Genomic DNA, 21,412 nt, shown 5'->3' on the forward strand with positions numbered 1-21,412 from the left:
AGTCGGAATCAGGGGCTCTGGCAGCCGAGCTACTGAGGGGTGGCACCTCTCGGATGTGCTCACGGGTCTGGGGAGCTTGCCTTTAGTGATGCCAGGCTCAGGATCCATGGCGGGTGTTACAGCCATGGCATCATTATGTGGACAATCAGCAATGGGGCCCCCCACCTAGGAAGGAGGTTGGCTGCCCTGCAGCAGGGAGGGATGCCCCTGGTGACTCAGGTCCCACTCAGGGATGCGCCTGGTGGCACTGGCAGTTGCCTCAATAGGCTCGGTGGCCGTTAGCAGGGGAGCATCTGTGGCTGGGCCAATGGAAGACTCCAGGGATGCCTCAGAGGTGGGAGCGGAAACAGCGGTTGGGGTGGGAGCATGGGGAAAGGGGGGCCAGGTGAGGTTGCCCAGATCAAGGCCCACTGGCAGAGGGTCGTCCTCCCCCTGGGTGACTGGGGTCAGACCCAGGGTCTCAATCTCCTCGAAGATGGAGGGGAAATCACCACCCACCACCCCACGGACCTTGATGCTGGCACCTGAAGCAATGCTCGCCTCGGAGCATGCAGGGGGTTCAGGTGGCAAGGGAGAAAGAGGGGCTCCATTGGAGGCCCCCTCAAGGAGGGGGTCCGGAAGAGGGGTGGTGCTACCCTCTATTACTGCCACGTCATCCCCAGCCGGCACCGATGGATGGAATTCTCCTGGGGGCAAGGCAGAAGGCTCTGTGTCGGTGGCCCTCTTCCTGGTCTTACGGGGGCCTCCGCATCAGGTGGATGGAGTGGAGCTTGAGCCTTCTGCTTGCTCCACTTCCCCAGTACTTGGACCCAGCCCTCTATGGTGTCATCTGTGGGCTGGCTAACAGGGGTGGTCTCAGAGGCCAAGGGCAATGGCACGGGGACTCAGGGAGGTAGCGGTGGGGTGGCACAAGGGAGGGAAGATTCCCCCTGGGGCGACCCTCTCCCATGCCCAGTAGTAATCCCACCTCACCCTCCTCCATAGGCCCCGCCAGACGGCACGCAACAAGGGTGGGGCTCTCCCGCTCGTCTGGACGCATTGCGGGAGGTACCCTTAGGGCCTGAGAGGATCAGTGGTGGGCTGGGAAAGAGGAAGGGTGGCTCCAGGCACCAGGCAGCCAAGGGCACTGGCAATGATGGGGCTGGCGCCCTGCCGAGGCTCGGGGGTCTCGGACTCTCCTCCTTGCCAGGCCAAGGGGCAGTCCCTCTGGATATGTCCCATCGCCCGGCAGAGGTAGCACTGGGCCTCCCTTGTGGAGTAATGCACCTGGTAGTGGGCCCCCGGGTAGGGGACCAGAAAGGACCCCTCAAACGCCTCTCTGTTATGCGCCGCTGGCAGCAATTGAAGCTGCATCTGCCAGCAGAACGAGAGGTCGTGACAGAGGATGGGGTCTTTGCAGCCCAGTGGGAGAGGGCTGACAACGGAGAGTAGTTTCCCCAGGACAGAAAGGCAAGGTAGCAGGGCGGCACTGGGAAGGAAGGGAGAGACGGAGGTCAGGACCACTCGGATGCCCAGGTCCTCCAGCGGCTCCAGGGAGATGAACATGCCCCCCACCGCCAGGCCCTTCTTCACCGCCTCCTGGATGCCAAGAAGAAGATGACCTTCCCGTACATTTTGGAGGTCACCACGGTGGCTGTGGGCCCCACCACCCTCGCCAACACCCACACGTAGGTCTCCAAGTGGGGCAAGGCGGGCACCAGGAGGCAACGGACTCGGTGCTTCCTGGTCAAGGTGGGGCCAGGATGCCCCGGCCGCCAGAGATGGTAGCAGAGGCAGTGGCCAGGAGAGATGACGTAGCGGCAGGCAGGGAAGCTGCCGCCACCTGTCCGTACGCCCTCGGGGCCGCGGGAGGGGCCCCCAGAGAGCTGGTGGAGGGAGCAGCGGGGAGGGACGCCACGGCCAGTGGCGAAGACACAGCAGTGGGGGCAACCTCTACCATGGAGGGCCTAGTCTTTTTGTCGGTTCCCTTACCCTTCTTTTTGCTCTGGCCTTTCCCGCCGGCTGGGGGGACTCCCCCAGAATCGGAAGGGGCAAGGGACATGGCAGCAGTGGAGTCCACCCCATTGCCCGCCGCTGCCAGTGCCCCAGCAGGGGCGGTAGCAGATGGTTCTGCAGTGGCAGTTGAGGTGGGAGCCAGAGGGGGCAGTGGGGGAGCAGGTGGAGGATAGGCAGAGGGGTCTGCCCGAGGGGTCTCATCCGCCTTGTCCCCCGCCATAATAGGCAGGGAGGGAGGAGAAATGGGGAACAGGTCGACCACTCCTCCCCACTAGGCTGTAGGAAGAGGAGGAGGGCACCAGAAGGGGAGGGCTGGATGTCGGGGGGGGCTATGAAGGGTAAGACTGGGGGCGGGGGGGTCAGTCACCAACTCAGGATGGGATTCCGGCTCCTCTAGCTGCACTAGGGGAGGGGGAGTTATAATAGCTTTGGGGGATGCAGTGAGGCAGAGGTTCAAACTGAAACAGGGGAGGAGCACAAGCATATGGGAGGGGGCATGGGTGCACAGAGCAAAGGGGCAGTTAGGGCAGGGGGACCGCGGTGGGGGCAGGGGGGAAAACCAGTTTGGAGGTAGGCCAGGGAGACCAAGGGGCTAGCTTCAGAGGCTGGGGTGGGGCAAACAAACAAGCAAAATGGCAGAGGGAAAAGGGTGGATCCGGCAAACTAACTGGAGCTAGCGAGGGGCTGGGGCAGAGGGGAGGGGCAAAAGGCTGCAAGGGGCAGATGGGGCAGGTAGCAAGGGGCAAAGCTGGGGGCCTGCTGCAGTGGGGAGGGGGTCAATATGGGGTGGGGGGGCTCATGTGCGCATGTGCAAAAAGGTCAGTTTATGCTGCCTGCCGCTTCAGGCCCAACTGGTGGCAAACAGGCGTGGTAAGCCAGGTGAGCAGCTGAGTCCCAGAGGCAGGAGCTGAGGCAGATGGTAAGCAGCCAGTGGGAGTGGTGGAGGAGGCAGTGGTGGTGGGAAAAGGGGGGGACACAGATGGACCAGGGGGGCAGGCTCCACGCCCCACCCCCATGTCCCCACAGACACATTCAAGACCCCCACCACAAGAGCACAGTTTGAAAGTTACTCAATCCTTTAAGTCCCCCTCCATGGTGATCTGCAGTGTCTCTGCGAACTCCCAAAACAGCAGGCACTCCTCTTCTTCCTCCTCCTCCAGGCTGCAGAAGCTCCCAGGCAGCAAACACTCCAGCAGCTCCAGCAACTCCAGCAGGCAGTACCGTGGCCAGGCAAGAAGGACCCCTCTCAGGTGGTGGAGGTGATGGTGTCTGCAGTAGCAACGGCGGGGTCCCTCATGCTCCTCTTCTGGGGAGCGTTCCAGCGGGCCCCCGCAAGGAGCTGCAGCAGGAGCAGCAGCAACCAGGGAGGGGGTGTCACAGCCAGACAGCAATCAGGTAGCAGAGAGGGAGTAGCTGGAGCAGCAGCAGCAACAACCGCACCAAGAGCCCAGGGCTGAGCAGCCCCCAACCTCCTTCCTCCCTCTTAGCCAGATGGCTACAGGAGAGTGATCCTATTGGGATCCCGGAAGTAGGAATTCACATTATATATTGAAGCTGGGCAAAAACATCTGTAATGACACTTCTTTGGTCCATTTTACTAAGACTGCAAGTCTCAACCTTGATGTCTTATTTTAAATGTAGACAGGAAAAGGTAAATCAGTCATGTAGAGGACTTGTAATCCCACAAGTGCTTACATCCCATTAAAGTGACTGATTCTTCATTAACTGTGCATGAAATTTTGTAGCCAAGTCCTATAGAGTCTTGGGACTTCTGTGCTATCTTGAACTTTTATAAAGGTTTTGTTTTGTAAAATAATGGCTAGAAGGAGAAATTACACGATATTATTGTTTAAGCTAGGATTTGACAACACTGGGATTCATTGATACAAGGTGCACATTTAGACACATGATTGACTAATAAGAATGGTGCATGTACCCCATAACATTTGTAAGTTTGTGGGTTTATTTTAAACTATCTTTATCCTTTAATATTTATAGTGGCAGAGATAGGGAATGCTTTGGCTTGTCACAGAGGTGATCATTTACATTTTCAAGAAATCTTGGTGAAGCAAAAAATCAATAGTTTATTTTCTCTAGTCACCAGCACAGTAGGGTAGATAATGAAACATAGAAAAACATTAACAGTAATCTTGACTAATTTCCCAGTAAGAAAGAGAATAAATGAAGTCTTCTAATAACAGAATTTTCTAAGAAAGAATTTATTTTAGAAACACATAGCTGAGTGATTTTAAAAAATGGTAAACTTGTAAAGATCAACCACCATTACTGTAGGATCACCTCATTTTCAACTGAATGTTTTACAGTCTGTTTTCACATGATATTTGTGTCTGTAAGTCCAATAAACTTTAATGAGCATTGCAGAGATTGTGAGAGGAATAGATTTCCCGGTGTCTATGGTTTCAGTGATTTTAATGCTGTCAACTCTTTCTTGTCAGAGCTTTCTATTTGTAGCTGGAAAAAGACCAGCCTATCAGAGCGATCTCAAATAAATCAGGACAGGTGGGAACAGAGTGCACAGATGTCACCCAGGCAAGTTCAGTTTGACAGTTATTGCACCACTAATGTGAACTTTTGAATCCAAGCCCCCTGAATTTCATGGTTACCATCCTAAATCCAACAGGTTCAGGAATGTAATCAACACCAAAAAATGGTTTGATTTGCAGTTCTTCAGCACATAACTCTTGTTGAAGTGGAAGTTTGGATTAGAAAGAACGCGCAAGAGACAGTGCAGGTAGCAACGACAGAAAAATCAATGTGCAGACATAGCTAGAATTCACTGTTTGAGCAAACTTCTGAAAAAGGTACATTTTCAAGCACGGTTTCATTTCAAGTCACCAAAGCAACTGAATTTTTATGAAGAAATTGAATTTGACTTAAAAAATGAAGACATCATTCAAATGATACACAGAAGAGAAGTTTCCTTGGAAGATCACGTGAAAGGACATCAAACTCTTTTGGAAACTACCATCCATTTTGTGTATTCTGGTTGCTTGTTGCAACTCCTTGTTTACAGAGGGCAGCTTCCAGTAAACTACAATATGTATTCAGGGACGGAAAACTGTTTAGTTTTGTTGATGTTTTCCATTTATACAATGCAGCTATTGGGATCTCTCTAATGTTCATGAAAAAACCGTAACACTTTTTAAAAAAAAATCCAATAAAACAATTGCCCAATAACAAAATCACACTTACAAGACCTTTCCAACTGAACATACTGCTCTGCCAATCAAATTGTACTTTCTTCTCAAGGCTTTCAGTTGAATAGTCTGGAACTATGTTGTACCAAAAGGGAAGCAAATTCTAGAGACAAGGACCATCCACTAAGAACACCTGATTGTCTCAGTATCTTGTGACAATGGGGTAATTATTAAAGTAGATAATTACACGTGTATTTGATAATATACTAGGATTTTTGTTCTCGTATATGATGAATGCTAGTTGATAGTAGTAAAAATATACAACTCTAGAACTACTTTAAAAAAAGCCTTAGTAAATATTAAAATATCTACAATCATTTTATATAGATATAGTAACCAAAATCCTGTGTGTGTATAAGCCAGAGTGTTTTTTACCTACAACTCTAATTCTCTGTACCTATCAGACTGAAAAGTTTTTTTGTACTTAGCTTGAACCTAGGTGGGTGACCAAATGAAGGAATATGCATAAACTTTTACTCTGACCCCTTTGACCAACAGATAATTGTGTTCAGATGTCCAGAGAGGAACCACTGGTGACTGAGAAGGGATGTTTACTATCAGGTATGTTCTGTGATTGATGGAAAAAATGAACCATTGATTAATGGTTAGGTCTATAAGAATTGCATTGTCACAGATAGGTTATGTAGTAATAGCTCAGCTGCAGATATCTTTAACTTATTGTTTAGGTAAGTTGAGATATCTCGAGTAGAATCTACAGTAATATCAACTGTGGTAGGGAATTTCTTTGTCCTAAGCAGTATATAAAGGAAGAATTTTGGAGAGTTAGGGGGGAGTAGCTCAAGCTGCAATCACTTCTCTGGTATCCAGCACAACTTGGGTTGTGTAACATACAAAACATTCCTCTTTGTATTCTTCTCTGTATTAATCGGATTACATTCCACTTGAGCCTGTTATAAGACATCTTGTATTCTTGTTATGAAATTTGAAAACACTACACTATACTGAAAGTTTGAATGTTTACATTTTGCCATGTTTAAAGTGGACCAATTTTTGTTTTCCAACTATTCTCATTTTTAATAAAATAAATTTTAGAAAAAACAATAACCATCTTAATGTTTTGATAAAATGCTAGAAAAGTGTTATCCCAAAATTGACCAAAAAAGTGGTAAAGACTTCAAAAAAACCCAACCAGTTTTCTCACTAATTTGCTTTCTAAAAAGGCAATTTTTCAATAACAAAGCATTTTTGAAAACTTTCTTAAAATTTTACTCAAAACTACTGTATAGAATTACAGAAGACATAATTTCAAGGCTTTCTTCAAAACTGTACTGGAGAAAAGACAGCACGAGCACAGAAGCAGCATGAATCCTGATAGCACATAATATGTTCCCATTTGTTTTAATATTTTGTACATTGTTGAGTCACCTGTTCATTGTTTTATTCATGTTTGAGATCATTCATGTCTGAATGAAAACTTGCGATAAGATAAATAAACTCTGAGCAAGTGGCATGGCAAATGTTGCTCTCTCAGTATTTGAAAATGGACTGTTTCCAATCCATGAAACAAGTGGCATCTGTGTAATTAATGTTTTATTCTCTCTCAATGCCATTTATGTTAATAGGAATTAAATACTCATCAAGAGAAGACTACAAAGATACAGTACTATGACAGAAAGGATCATTACTATAAATTCTGGCAGTTATCTAGGGCATCTCTTTGCCTTTCCTGGTTTGTAAATAGTCTTTCCTTTTCACAGTCCAACTGCAGATCTGGCATAAGTCAGTGCAACTCCACTGACTTCAGGGGAGTTGTAACTGCTCACACTACATCTGAATTGGCCCTATAAATTTAATTCTGTCTAAATAAATTAACCATTTACTCTGAATCAGACCAAGAATCCACCTTCTAATGTTTTGTTTGCCAAAGAATTGCCTTAGCTTCTGAGAAAATAATTCCATTGGCTTGTTTACAAAAATAAAAACATATATGAACCCCTTCCAACAAGGAACTTTTCAGATCTAAAAAGTTTCAGATCTAAGAATTCTGCCACTCTTCACATAAATTATTCCCTTCAGCAGGACATACTTAGATCATTCAGACATGTGCTCATTGCCTAATGACTGTGTCTTTCCTGTATTCAAAGTTTCTTTCAACTTGGAACTGATTTTCTTTGAACAACATCGATGTGTCTAAAAACAATATATCTGTCCTCTACCACAGACAAATCCATTTAAATTGAATGCAGTTGTTGTTAAGCTGTCACATTTGTTAGCATTCCCAATTCATACTTTTAGGATCTGGCTTGGATAATAATCTACAGATACTGAACTACAGTATATTTCTTCTTCAGTATATTGATGTACTTCTTTCCCAGAACAGTGGGTATATACAGATGCATAGTTTGTGGCTTTTGCAATTCCCAAAGGTTAACGATCAAAAGACACATTTCACCAGGAAATGTCTTTGTGAGGACAATATGCTATAAATTTTAATATGGGCTCTCAGGGAGCAGCCCTTTTATTGTTTTTAAAGGGTTTTGTTCACTACAGTCAGTCTCCGTAGGAAGGGATGGAAACATAGAGATTAATTGCCTCATCTGCTCAGAAGATAATTTCCTTTTGAGTTGTACCATAAAGATCAGTAAGTTTATTGATGAACTCCATGCTTTTCCAAGGAAATGCTGCTAGTTTCTTTGCAATGGACTTAATCTGCTGAGCTAGGTAATTTCAAATTGACATTTTGCTGGTTGCAAGAGTTAAATACTGAAGTAATCTGTCTACCTCAGCAATTGAATCTTCCTGTTAATCTACATTGTGTAAAAGGCTTTCAAACCCATGGAAGCAGACAAGCATTAAAAAGTTTTAGGTCTTTCGATTACAGAGAACAGTCTGATGCTTTTCTGGTGACTTCAAGCCATTTTTTGGGGGCAACATGAACTGTATATGGTCACATGCTTACAGTTCTGTAAAATAAATAAGGAAGAAGGAAAAGTCTGTGTCGTATTTGTAACACACCAAAGCCAAATTCAGTAAAAACATCTATGTTAATACAAATGAAAGGTCTGAGAGAACCCATGGAAATCAGGCCATCCTCAAAGACAAACCAAAGCAGAGGACTATGGGTTACAATTTAGTTCTATTTAGTTAGCAGACCTAGATGGCTTCAGTCAATATACCATCACAATGAAATTCAGAACTGGAGGTCTCGGTACTGGTTCAGACCAAAGACCTTCCATGACCTTGAGAGACTGTAATATTTACTTACAGAATCACAGATTTATTGAAACACTGCAAGTACGAACCGCAGCACATATAGGCAGGGCTGAACCACCTGCTAACCCCCCAAGTCAGATCAACAATGTAACATAAAAGGCAACAGTTTAACACTGAAATAAAGGTACATCATCATCAGTTGGAGAAAGTGCTGCCTGCACTGATAATTACAAGTCCCCCCACCACACCTCTAGTTAAATAAGAATTTAAACAGTAACTCATAGGAATCAAGGTAGTCTGCCATCCACAGATGTTTGCTTGTTGTTCTGCCCCCTCAAATCCTATATTCAGTCATGAAGCTATTACTCATAGTTGGATCTAGATTACCAGTGAGTGCAGGTTCATATCCTCCAGATTAGGACTATCTGTTGTGGACAGACTGTCTGGAGAAGATGGTAGTGTGCTGAGGTCCTAAGAACACACTAGCAACTTGTCCTCCACAACTGCTCTCCCACAATGAGCCACAAGAACCTGCTGACGTACCTCCAACTCTTCTTCTGCATCCCTCTGGAATAGTTGTTAATCATCCTCAGTATTTGCTCTCCCCATTATTTCAATTAATCTGTTCTCAATGAACTACAAAGGAGCAAGCTTTGGCTTTTTTGAATCAGCAAGGGTAAATTGTTTTAGCTTCTTAATCACAGCATAAAGCCCCCTCCCAAGAAGGATTGGGATTTTTTCCAGGATGCTTTTTTTTCCAGTTCTATTTTTCTCCATCCTAAATGGGCACATTATTCCCTTTTCCCTGGGATCTTGTGGCAGTCATGTTCACTTCCATGTCATTTGTTCCTTCACCTTCTGGAGTGCTGTCCTCAGATCACTGATATAAAAATCCCTATGTCACCCACATGTGTAGGTGCAGGGGGCCCTTGCAGGTTCTTGCTGCATGAACTTCAAGTCATGGGGAAACATGGTTTTGTGGAGTCCAAAAAAATCTCATAGTTGAGTGCTGAACGGCGTTACATGCCGAGATAACAAAAAGATCTGCGTATCCCTGTCTTGTTGGTCTTCACTGACTAAGACTCTAATCATTGAACCAATGATGAAGTTTACTCTCTCAAATTCTCCATTACGTGCAGTGGCCCTCACCTTAGTTATCTGGAGTTGTCAGCAAACCTCATGATTCAAATTTCTTCCCCAATCACTGTAGATGCAGCTTGGTAGGACAAGCTTGAACAGTACATGTCTCATGAATGCAGTTATAATTGTCTTAGTCCTTTTATCCTTCAGTGGTTCCACCACCGTATACTTTGAGAAGATGTAATCCACTGTCAGATACCAATTTCCAGCTGGTGTTTCTTACAGCGGGTTTTTCAAGTTAATGTGTATGAAGTCCCAGAGTTTACTAGATTAGGGCATTTCCCCTAAAGGAGTTCTGTCTCTTGGTGGTGGTGCTTTCCTGTCTTGACAGGTAAGATGAGAAAGTACCCAGACCTTAATATCTGCAGCCATATCTAATCAAAAACAAAAACAAATCTGTTAGATACCTGGTTCATTGTCTTGTTATACCCAGGTGGCCGGCTTTTTCATTATCATGAAGGCACTCCACTTCTGCTCTCTGTAGGTTTGACAATCCTGTTACCAGCAAGGTGATAGCCAAAGCAATGGATAATCATTCCTGTACTGTGTTGAACCTCCCCATTCTGGGTGTCCCTTGGTAGATCTTTTGGCACATCAAACATAATTCAGGGTCCTTAGACTGTTCTTGCCAGATGTCCTCACAAGTCCAGGCTGAATTTATTCTCACTGTCCTCACCTGGCTGAGAGTATCTGCAATCACATTTTGCTTTCCAAGTTAATGGTGAATTATGACTGTATATTCAGATGGCTTTTGAATCCATCTCCACAGGCATCCTTCCGGGTTATGCTTCGTAAGGGCAGTGTGGTCTGTGTACACTGTGAATTCATTACCTAGTATATAGGAACAATAGGCCTTGAGTACCTCCACACTAGCCAGACACACTAGTTCTGTAGCTGAAATCTTGGTTTCCAAGCTCATCCATTTCTCCAAGTGCAAATCCAACAACGTTTGAGGCATCACAAGTTACCAAGAATGGATGGGATGGATCTGGGAATTTAAGCAAAACATGGTTTAGAACTCCTTCCTTCAGTGACTCAAATGCGTTTTGTATGTGTGTTTTAATTAGCTGGTATAATGGTGCTACCTACTCTGTGCAATGTTTTACAAATCTCCTGCAGAGTCTGCAGAGGACTACAAACCGCTGTCCCTCCTCCAGGTTTGTAAGAACCTTCCAGTCCTTCAGAACATTCAGTTTCTGATGTTGGGGCTCCAACCCATTCTCAATGACAATATGTCCTAGGAAGGTGATGTGACCTCTCATAAACTCACATTTGTTTCCTGCAAGTTTAAACCCTGACTCCTTAAAAAGCTTTAGAATCCTTTCCATTCCTACCAGATATTTGTCCCATGCTTCATGGAGACAAATGAAGGTATGTGAGGATGTCTTCAATTTTCAAAACTTGAGTTAGAGCATTTACTACCCTCTGAAACATCCCTGGCGCATTCATGGTCTGAAAAGCATTTAGCAGAATTAAAGCAGCCTGTAGGGTGTCATACAAAGGCAGTGTTTTCTCAGTCTGCAGGTACCACTTTAATCTGATGGTATCCAGATACCAAATCAAAACTACTGAAATATTTTGCTCCTGACATTTTATCCAATGTATTTTTGTCATGGGGTAGGGGGTCAGAAATCCAGGCTACCTCTGACAGACTCCCTTAAGGAAAACGAGCCAACCTGGGTTGATCTGTGGATAATTAGTTGCTTAAAGAGCTGGGCTGCAGTTAACTAGGGAAGGAGCACCTGGGTCTAATAAGGCTTATGAGGGTTCTGTCAAGAAGCCCCAGAACAGACCGAGAGAATCTTGAGGAGAGGGACTTCTCAAGGGGAGCTGGTTAGACAGCTCTCCAGAAAAGGGGACCTAAGGAAAGTGCTCCTGAATGAAGGCACCAAAGGACTATGAGTGGCAAAGCCCAATAAGTCCCAGTCCCAGTAAAAGGACCTTACCAAAGCCCAGGAACACCCAGTTCCAGCATAACAACCTTACCAGAGAGCAGCAAAAGGTCCAAGTCACTGGGGAACTATACAAGAAAAGCTGCTGTTTGACCACTGCATGGGCTCTGAGTCCAGAGAAAGAACTCTTCCACAGATGATGGCAGGATGCCTGACTCCAGAAGAGGTCCCCAGGTCAAGAGGGCCTTTCTGGTGAAGAGCCTGGACAGAGGAGACTGATAAAGTTAGGAGGGGAAGACAGACTAATATTAACTCACCCCTCCACCAACTAGGACACTGGGAATCAGGACTTGCTTGGATGTCTATTGATCCTTTGGTTAAATAAAATAGACTCCTGAAGGGGCACTATTCACTATACAAGAAACTCATTGAACTTATTAAAAGCACATTAATGGAAACTGAGGCAGGGGCTCACCTGCAGCACTGCACCTGACCACATTCCAGGGTGAACTCCATGTCATTACAGTCTGCTAAAAAGGGAAGTAGGTAGCTATCCTGAAATGTCTGTGAAAAAAATTTTCTGTAGCCAATGCACATCCTCAAGTCTCCATAAGCCTTTTTCACAGCTACAATTTGGGATGCCCAATGGAATGCAGAATGTTCAATCATGCCACCTGCCAGCATGCAATTTAGCTTTGCTTTCACTGTGATCTGATACACCAAGAGAATCCAATGTCTGGGCTGCCTCAGAGGAACACTCCCTGGTTTAAACCTAATCCAAAGTGGCACCAAATCATATCTCCGAAATTCTTCATTATTCTTGCAAAACACTCTTAACAAATCATAAGAGCAGCTATTCTAATTGCTTCCCATTCTAGAGCTGCTCTGTCAAGTCAACTGTCTGTTTTACTGACTGGGCTGCCTCACAGCACTTCATCTCTGTTCCTGTGAGGTGCTTTTAGACAGCAGCAACATTGTACACAGTCCCCATAGTCTGATTCTTCCCTAGCTATACTTCCTGGTCCATCATTTTCATTGCTCTTCCCCAGCACTCCCCCTTTCAAACAGAGATTTTCTAAACTGCACTCCTGACTGGATACTGGTAGCTTCAAACACTCCTACAGATTCACCGTAGCAGTCTTTTTCTCTTAAGTGCATGACTGCATGATGACCTGGTTTCACCACAAACTTTATTCAGACCCATCACAGGCAGCAGTCCCTCTGTCACCCCTTGGGCAGGATAGAGGGACCTGTAAGGCCCCAAAAGTTGCACAGATACATCCAGCAAGAGTTCATGAATATAGTCCACGAACAAGTGTGTTCTATTAACATCCCAGGAGTTCAGATGAAATCCACTCCTAATACAAAGACACCATAAATATTGGTCACCACAACAAAAAGTTCATTTAGTATGCAGAGAACTCAAGTTCCATGGGAACTGGATTTCTCCTCTCATCTGCAGTGGCTGATGATTAATAGTCACCAATTAACCTCCTGAAGTACAAGTTTTCTTCACCTTCAGCTCTTGGTGCTCTCCATGGATCAGACTTATTTCATATCTTGAGTCCCAGCAGCACTGTTGTTTTCCAGCCATAAGTGTCTCCAAACAAAGTAACAGATATCTGGTTAGCTCTTCACATGGGCCATTTTAATAGAGGCTGATGGTGGCCCTACTGCAACAACAACTTCTGGTTTCCCTGGTGTGGCTGCCCTCTGCTTGAGCAATTTTGTCTCCAGTGGCTTTTGCCTCCACACAACCTGCAAATGTCATCAGGTCTGCAACCCACTCAGGAAGTAGTCTCTTTCTTCTGACCTACAGGACACTTGTGTATAGCTTGTACTGGGGCCTCCTTGGGGTGTGTGTGTGTGTGTGTGTGTGTGTTGTGTGTGTGCGCGTGCACTATTAGTAATCATTTTCTTGAAGTGCTGCATCTGGTATAATTCCCAGCCTCGGGGTGACTCCTTTAATAGCTGGTTCCTTTAAGGAAACACCAATTTCTTCTTCCAAATTTTTAACTCTGTGTACAATCTGGTCCATAGGTTTATCAAGCATGATATCTTCTTCCACCAGCAGGTTATGAAGTTCCCCTTTCAAACTATTTATAGACTGACTTTGTATATAAGATTCTCTCATGGCTGGCCACTGGGCATAGACATCTCTCTTCATTGCCAGGTCCTGATCCAGCACAGCAGGTTCTGCTTCACTCAAAGCATCTCCCAGCCAGGGAAAGCCCTATTGAACAGTTTCTGCAACGCACACAAATAGCTACGGGGGGTTCCCCTCCCTGCTGCCTTGTGGTTTGCCATTACTTCTGCTGGTTCAAAAGGGTCTATCCTCCCGCATAGCTGTCCTATAATATGTGTTTGCATAACTGTCTATAAGAACCATGATCTGCACTGGGAAGCCACTGGTATGCTTTGACAACACTGCCAGGTATTGTGTTGCTTTCCAGGCCAGGCTTAGGGGAAATGGTGCCCTGGGCAAAATTGAATTTTGGTGCCCCCAGCCCCTGCTGCCTCCCCAGGCTCTTCATCCATCCCCCATGGCCCCGGCCCCTGCTGCCTCTCCACCCCACTGCCCTGGCCTCCTCTGCCTCCCCCAGACCCCCTGGGCCCTGCTTCCTCCCCCACATCCATTGACCAAGCTCCCTTCCAGAGCTTCACACCCCAGGTCCACCCCACTCGTTGCCTCTTGACCACGGTGGCCCCCCCTGACAATGGCACCCTGGACAGTTGGCCAAATCACCCACCCATAAGGCCATCCCTGCTGCTTTCTCATTAGTCCACTCATTCACAGTGAACAACAGCTCAAAATCTGACAAGTACTCACAGATTCCAGTCTCATCTCCATGACAAGAAGATTTCTTCTCTGGCAAAAGTGCTTTTTTTCATCTTGAAGCTGCTGTCACCAGATGTAATACTCTGATAGACTCACAGAGATTTACTGGAACACTGCAAATACCAACTCCAGCACACACAGGCAGGACTGATCTTTCTACAAGTCAGATCAGTAACAAATATACAAGACAACTCACAGATACCGAATTACTCCGATCCTGGGGGGTGCTCAACCCCTACTCCACCCAGGCTCTACCCCCACTCCAGCACTTTCTCCAACCCCCACCCTGCCTGGCCTCTTCCCACCCCCACTCTGGCCCAGGCCTCCCCACTCCACTCCTTCCCACCCTCACTCTGCCCCAACCCTATCTATTCCCCGCCTCCCCCCAACCTCCTCTGCCCCCGCTCCTCCCCCTCCCACACAGCACCTCCTGCACGCCACTTAACAGCTGATCCATGGCAGATCAGAGGCACTGGGGAGGAAGGGAGGCATTGATCTACAGGGCTGCCTGTAGGTGCTGAGCACCCACTATCAATTTTTCCGTGGGTGCTCCAGCCCCAGAACACCCACGGAGTCAGCGCCTATGAGACAAGTTACACTAAGATAAAGATACAGCACCACATATTGGTAGAGCTGCTGTCAGCACTGATCATTACAATATCACCATGTATTGAACAGGGGTGATTTTTAGCATTCTCATCCACAAACCTAGCATTGTTTTATTGTCCACTTGATTCTTTAGGCATAAACAAAAAACAGATGGAAAAATGTATTCAGCTGAGTGGTGACCCAGAATATTTGCAGGTATAATTCCCTATATTTTTCTTGTACTCCTCATTTGAAGTGCTTATGTTGTAACTGAAGTCAAATTTTAATGGACCCAACTGTGCAAAGACTGGGACCTGTAACCTAAGGGAACAACTTTAGACATTTTCCGGAACATAAAGCAAACATTCATCATTTCAGTATACTGTAAAATTAGATCCATTTCTGCCTGTCAAGTCACTAACTTGTATTTAATACAGTATATCAGAAGGTAAATTACGGGCTGTTCTACAGTATCTTGAATACACTAAGGAATAATTAACTTATTTATATTACATTGTATACATAGAAAGCAGTTGGAAGTTTCAATCTGTAATGTTTGTGTGAATTGTATACACACCACACAGTATGGTTTCTAAAGAGAAATTTTGAGAAGCTTTTAAATATAAAGTGTGGGCCAAATTCATCCCATTCAGTTTTCAGAGTAGCAGCCGTGTTAGTCGGTATTCACAAAAAGAAAAGGAGTACTTGTGGCACCTTAGAGACTAACCAATTTATTTGAGCATAAGCTTTCATGAGCTACAGCTCAAATAAATTTGTTAGTCTCTAAGGTGCCACAAGTACTCCTTTTCTTTATCCCATTCAGTGTAACTTCACTGATATTGAAGTCTTTAATCCAAGTGTAGCATAGCCTCCATTCAGAGTTTCTTGCAAATGCTATGCTGAGTTTGGTATTTCTGCCCTTCCATAGCAAGCATTCTACGTAAATCCAGATTTAGCATTTTACATAAATCAGAGAATGTTATGTTCTCCCTTAGTTTAGAGATGACATTTTAAAGTCCCATACACAGGTCTGCAATTCAGGATTATTTTTATGTAGCAATGTATGGGTTCCACTGACTCTAAAGTTCAGCATTTACCTGCATAATAGACTGCACAGATACTAGATGATGTCACTATTGGGAGTAAAACTGAATTATTTGGCTTTCTGAGAGTGGCTACTGTTCAACTGATTAACTACAGCAACAAAATCAGCAGGATTTAGACTAAACTCTCCTTGCCGGTTTCTCCTTATTTCATGGCAGGGTAAATTATTATAATAGAGCAGTAGACAGTTAATACAGCTATATAAAAGACAACAGCAAGTAAAAGTCTTGAACTTTCACCCTGTCTTAAATTCATTACAAATATTTGATCCTTTATTAGTCCCAGAAGTGAACTCTGATTTCTACTGTGTTTACAATAATTTTCTAAGCAGATGTGTATTAACTTTGCTAAGTTAGTTTGACCTATTACAAATAAAGGAAAACATGTGCATTTAATAATTCTTCTTATAAAACTGAAGGTGAAATAAAACCACTTAAGCCACATACCTTGGCTGCTAGACCCTGTTGCACATACCCAGCTGTGAGAATGTGTCATTCCCCTCAAGAACAACAATGGGGAAAATGGGGATTCAGGGGAAAGGGGAATATAACAGGAAACAAAAATACAGCCTGCTGGAAGAGATGTAGCAAACACAGCAGCCACTTAGAAAATGGACACTTTAAGACTGGAGCTCCATGATTCCGCCCAATTTAAGAGTCAGGCCCAGAAAAAAGATCCCCATGGAGATCAATGGGAGAGTTCATACTTTTCACAGTTTTTCTTTGAGATTTGTTATCTGCAGACTCAGAAATGCCAGCTTACAGGGCACACTTGAAACGTTTTTGGTTTTTTTCTCCCTCCTTTAAATAAAGGCTTAACTTCTGATTAAAGTAATTGTCTGTGGGTTGGCCAACCCCGGCACCATCCTGGAAAAGGCACTTGATGGACAAGTATTAAAAAAACAACAGTAACCACAACAACAAAAAACCTTCTATAATATCCTCTTCGATAAATGCAGTCTGCAGATAGATCATAAACATCTGCAAATGGAATAGAAAATTGTGCTGCTTTGTTCTGAAATGTATGAAAATCCCTCAACTATTGTGCTACAATATAAAACTTACTGAAGTAGACTGGTTGATTACCAAATCAAAATAGAGTGCTCAGAAAAATATATAAAATCCAATGGTCCAAGTGTGCAACTGAATTATCAAAATATGCAGCTTGATCGAATAATATGCCTACCCTTTGAACTGATAAATCCTGTTACCCAGTCATCAAATCATCAGAAATGCTTGCATAGTTAAAAAAAAAAAAAAAGTTTTGTACCAGGTGGTAAGCAAAAATGTTCTGAGAGTGGAAAAGAATGTGCTCACAGTTATCACAACTTTACAGTTTTGATGGCAACACAACTCGTCCAATCCTCTCCTCTCCAACAGATAGTTGCCTTCCTAGCCATCACCTGTGTTTTTTAGCCTTCATAACAGCAAGGGACTGAGGACACCTCCATGCTATTATTCTGCATGCAAATATCCATGCTTCCTTTTGGCTTTTCCATGTCTTGCAAATACAGCTGAGATAAATTGAATGTATTGGATCTGCAAAGTAGACACACCCTGAGAATACGTATCTTTTTCCTTTGTGCAACAGGTGCCAAGGCTTCTGAAACTAAGCAGGAATGTGTGTTTACCTCAGCCAGTGCTCCAATGAGGATTACTCTAAGACTGGTGCTGCTAAGGTAGGCCACTTCCGAGGCAGCTCCACTTCATTATGGGATAAAATGCACAAGCAAAACTGCTTAGTTGGAAGCTATTTTCATTGTACTGAATTGAAATTAGCGGAAAACAATCAATCAGTTTGTCTGACTATCCTTTGCATCAATATTCTTGACTTAAGAGAATTGGTAGAATCAACAGCTACAGACGGATACTCTCTCTTTAAAAGGCAGTGTTCTTTTAGAATGGAATACCATCTTGTGGTTAGATTATAGGTAGGGATGCAGATCTGAATTCAAATCCTAGTTCTGCCATAGGCTTCCTGTAAATCACTTCATCTTTCTGTGCCTCAGATGAAATTTTCCATCTGCAAGCCCCTTCCTTTCTCCCACCATTTGAAAACTCTTCAGACAGAGTCAATTCCTTATTCTGTTTATAGAGTGAACCTCCAATCTTGGTTGGAGTGAGCAGGTGCCACTGAAATACAAGTAAATGACAATAATAAATACAATCCATCATAATCATAGTGGAACGTTAAGAGCACCAACAACATTAGCGTGTGAAAGGTAATGCACATATTTGAACTCTTTTTTATAAACAGAAAACAGATAAGATCATTCAGATAAAAGGCAGAACATGATGGATGGTGAATCAAAAGCTATAAAAAGTAGGTTAAAAAGTTTTTGTGAAGGTACAGAAACAAAAAGATGAACAAAGTTTAAGAAATACTTAAAACAAATAAAATAGGTGCAAGTAAAAAACTAAACTAAACCTCCAACCAGAGAGTGACTTCTTGGAGGAGATTAATTAGACAGCACAGGGGGAAAAGAAAATGGATAGAGAGAGGTTTTGGCAAAGAGCCAGAGGAGATTTAGAGCTGGTGAAATGCACTGCAAATAAGTTACACTGTCAAAGGGGGAGAATCATATTAGATATGTGTAGCAAATTATCCTGTTCTGCTATTCTTGATGTTCCTTTCTAAATCTTTGACTGCTGTTTCATATCTTATTTAATGACCCTACCTATTAAATGTTAAGATTAAGTACTTGGCATTTTCATCTTTCTTTCCTTCCTGAACACAGAAAAAAACAAAAACAAACAAAAAATACATGCTGACTGAATACACAATGGCATCTTCTGTAGAGAGAAACTAACTATCCAAAGAAACATTTAAGTTCCATTAGCCAATTCTCCACCGTCAGGTAAAATATAAACACATAGCTTTTGCTATTGGAAAGATGCAAAGGCTCATCAAACTAGATGGAACAATGCGATGAAATTAAGCTTTAATTTTATAGAAAGGCCGAAGCTTGGTTTTCATTTGCATAGGCAAAACTTGCACCTGCAAAATTTATGTCCATATTTGTGTGCCTACAAAATTATTTAAAAACAGAAATCCTAGTCCTTGGATCTATAACCACTTGATTTGTGCCCATAATCAGGTAGTTAGAGGCACAGATTCTGAGGTTCATGCCTGAGGTTGAAATATAGTCACAAAAGGCAGGCACAAATTAAATGCAGAAACTCTGCCTGCCAAAGGGACACTGCTGTTCTGAAAATTCCTGAACCTGAATAGGTTTGTTCTAATGCCACACTGAAAGCTGTTGACTACAGTTAGTGTATGTATAGATCCCATGAGATAAAAGCCAGTTATTGGTCTTCATTGGCTGCACTGTCCAAAGACAAGTGGTCATAAGGTGTACTATCCTGAAAATTTAAGTACTGTCAAAGTATAAAGAGACGATTCAATGGCTAACAAAATGCAGCATAATGTTTTGATGAACAGGAGAAGGAAATGCACAAATACTGCAGGAATTTTGCTTGATTTGCAAACAGTATTTTTGTTGTACAGCTGCTTCCTATTATGAGCAACTGAATAGCAAAAAGAACAATTTAACATGAAGAAAACAACTGTTTTGTTCATTGCTGTCTCTCTCTCTTTCAAGCTTAACAAACTTATGTTGCCAAAAAGCTTCAATAAGTGTCAAAGAATAGATGTTATCTTGACACAGTATTGCCTGGATATGTTTTACTTCTGATTCAAAACTCAAATAACCTGGATGCTGCTAAGTTAAATGGGCAATTGAATAATTTATACATTTCATAATTATAATGCAATCTATCTAATATAATAACAAATGTGTTCTTATTCCAGTGGCCTCTTTTGCAACTGCAACAAGACATTTACAGCAACAATAAATAAATAAGCTACTGTAAGAATGTGTGGCCATTCGTCCCTGTCAGTCTCAGAGGGAGGCCATGCTCCCTTGCTGTCTCGATTCTAGAAAGGCAGTCTGGAAAAGGGGAAATTAGCTGTCTCTGACGCCCAGGCCCTCTGAACTAAGCTGGCCAGTAATTAGTCTCTTGGGCTCAAGCCCTCAGGCAGGGTGGAGCCCCAAACAGTCTAGGGCTCCATTCCTTCACAACTCCCAGCACTGAGAGTTGGTGCCTGCAGTATCTCTTCAGAGCAACTTTTATGATCACTGCAGGGGCTGAGCAGGACTTTCCCTCCAAGTGCTCCTGGTGTTCTAATGCGGTGTCAGGCACCAAAACTGAAAGCAGGGAGACGCTCTCTCCTGCATTCTCAATGTGCCCCCTACTGGTGCCTGTTGTATTTATTTAAATGGAATATAGAGGCTTAAAGATGTTAACATAACTTAGTTACTATCTAACATTAAACAGTGTTAAACAAGGTTCAGGGTTTGGTGTACAGAGACTTTAGCCTGCTTAGTACCATGGTTTGACAGTCTTTTAGTTGAAATGCAAGATAGTAATAACTGCTCTTTGGTGGAAAAGAAAGGAAGTTGGGGCTGGAGCTGTTGTTAAAGTCCAATCCCATTTCATCTCAGGTGGTGTTTGGGCAGAGGTGAAAGTAAGCCGGTACGCCCCAGTACGGTTCCTTTACACCCCCCCTCGCTCACCTCTGCTCTGCCTGCTCCCCTGAACACGCTGCCGCTCTGCTTCTCGCCCCTCCCTCTCAGGCGACGGAGCAGCGGCGTATTCAGGGGAGCAGGCTGAGCGGAGGTGAGCGAGGGTGGGGGGGGGGGGGTAGAGGAACCGTACCGGAGCGTACCAGCTTACTTTCACCTCTGCTAGGGCCGGAGGGGGGAGAGCTGCAGGAAGCAATGGAGGGGGAATGCAGCACGCCCGGGGAAGGAGGCGGGGCTGGGGATTTGGGGAAGGGGAGGAGTTGGGGCGGAGCCAGGGTGGGCATGAAAAAAAAGCGGGGGCAGCCAAATTTTTTTTTGCTTGGGGCAGCAAAAATCCTAAAGCAGACCCTGTCCCCAGGGGGGCAATTTAGGGGGCCTGGGGCTCCCAGCAGTGACTGGAACCCCAGGCCCTTTAAATTGCTTCCAGAGCTCCACAGCTGGAGCCCTAGGGTAGTGGCTGCAGGGCTCCGGCAGCTATTTAAAGGGCCCGGGGCTCCCCTGCTTCTACCACCCCGGCCCTTTAAATAGCCGCCGGAGTTCCACCGCCTCTACCCCAGGGCTCTGGGGGCTACTTAAAGGACCAGGGCGGTAGAAGCAGGGGAGCCGCAGGCCCTTTCAAGAGCCCCCAGAGCCCTGGGATAGCAGGGGCTCCAGGGGCTATTTAAAAGGCTGGGGCTCCAGCTGCCTCTGCCGCCCCGGTCCTTTAAATAGCTGCTGGAGCCCTGCCGCTTCCCCAGGGCTCCAACAGCTAATTAAAGGACCAGGGCAGTAGAAGCAGAGGCATCCCGGGCCCTTTAAATAGCCCCCTGAGCCCCCGGCTGCTGCTGCTACCCCGGTGGGGGAGGGGAGGAGGAGGAGAAGGAGGGGGGGCACTTAC

Source organism: Eretmochelys imbricata, chromosome 2, assembly GCF_965152235.1.
Source record: "Eretmochelys imbricata isolate rEreImb1 chromosome 2, rEreImb1.hap1, whole genome shotgun sequence".
In the NCBI taxonomy this organism is placed as follows: Eukaryota; Metazoa; Chordata; order Testudines; family Cheloniidae; genus Eretmochelys; species Eretmochelys imbricata.